Source organism: Triticum urartu, chromosome 1 (genome assembly GCF_003073215.2).
Source record: "Triticum urartu cultivar G1812 chromosome 1, Tu2.1, whole genome shotgun sequence".
Lineage (NCBI taxonomy): Eukaryota > Viridiplantae > Streptophyta > Magnoliopsida > Poales > Poaceae > Triticum > Triticum urartu.
This window is the reverse complement of record NC_053022.1, coordinates 582,122,751-582,124,025: the sequence shown is the minus strand read 5'-3', so window position 1 is coordinate 582,124,025 and position 1,275 is coordinate 582,122,751.

Below are 1,275 nucleotides of genomic sequence, written 5' to 3'. Positions count from 1 at the left end.
GCCGGCCCCCCCCCCCCCCCGGGAAAAGTTGGGCCTTCATGGGCCATAGGGAAGAGGGGAGGCATCCCACAAGGGGCAGCCGCGCCCCCTCCCTATAGGGAGTCCGAATTGGACTAGGAAGGGGGGAGCGCTCCCCCTTTCCTTCTCCTCTTCCTCTTCCTCTCCCTTCCTTCCTTCCCCTTCTCCTCCTAGTAGGACTAGGAAAGGAGGAATCCTACTCCTACTAGGAGGAGGATTCCTCCTCCCTTGGCGCGCCACTAGGGCCGGCCGGCCTTGATACGTCTCCAACGTATCTATAATTTTTTATTGTTCCATGCTATTATATTAGCTGTTTTGGATGTTAATGGGCTTTATTTTACACTTTTATATTATTTTTGGGACTAACCTATTAACCGGAGGCCCAACACAAATTGTTGTTTTTTGCCTATTTCAGTGTTTCGCAGAAAAAGAATATCAGACGGAGTCCAAACGGAATGAAACCTTCGGGAGCGTGATTTTTGGAACAAAAGTGATCAGAGGACTTGGAGTGGACGTCAAGCAATCAACGAGGCGGCCACGAGGCAGGGGGCGCCCCCTCCCCCCTCGTGGGCCCCTCGTGGCTCAATCGACCTACTTCTTCCTCCTATATATGTTCACATACCCCGGAAACTTCTAGGAGCACCACGAAACCCTATTTCCACCACCGCAACCTTCTATACCTAAGAGATCCCATCTTGGGGTCTTTTCCGGAGCTCCGCCGGAGGGGGCATTGATCACGAAGGGCCTCTACATCAACTCCATGGCCCCTCCGATGATGTGTGAGTAGTTTACCTCAGACCTTCGGGTCCATAGTTATTAGCTAGATGGCTTCTTCTCTCTTTTTGGATCTCAATACAAAGTTCTCCTTGATTCTCTTGGAGATCTATTCGATGTAATCTTCTTTTGCGGTGTGTTTGTCGAGATCCGATGAATTGTGGGTTTATGATCAAGACTATCTATGAACGATATTTGAATCTTTTCTGAATTCTTTTATGTATGATTGGTTATCTTTGCAAGTCTCTTTGAATTATCAGTTTGGTTTGGCCTACTAGATTGATCTTTCTTGCAATGGGAGAAGTGCTTAGCTTTGGGTTCAATCTTGTGGTGCTCGATCCCAGTGACAGAAAGGGAAACGACACGTATTGTATTGTTGCCATCGAGGATAAAAAGATGGGGTTTATATCATATTGCATGAGTTTATCCCTCTACATCATGTCATCTTGCTTAAAGCGTTACTCTGTTCTTATGAACTTAATA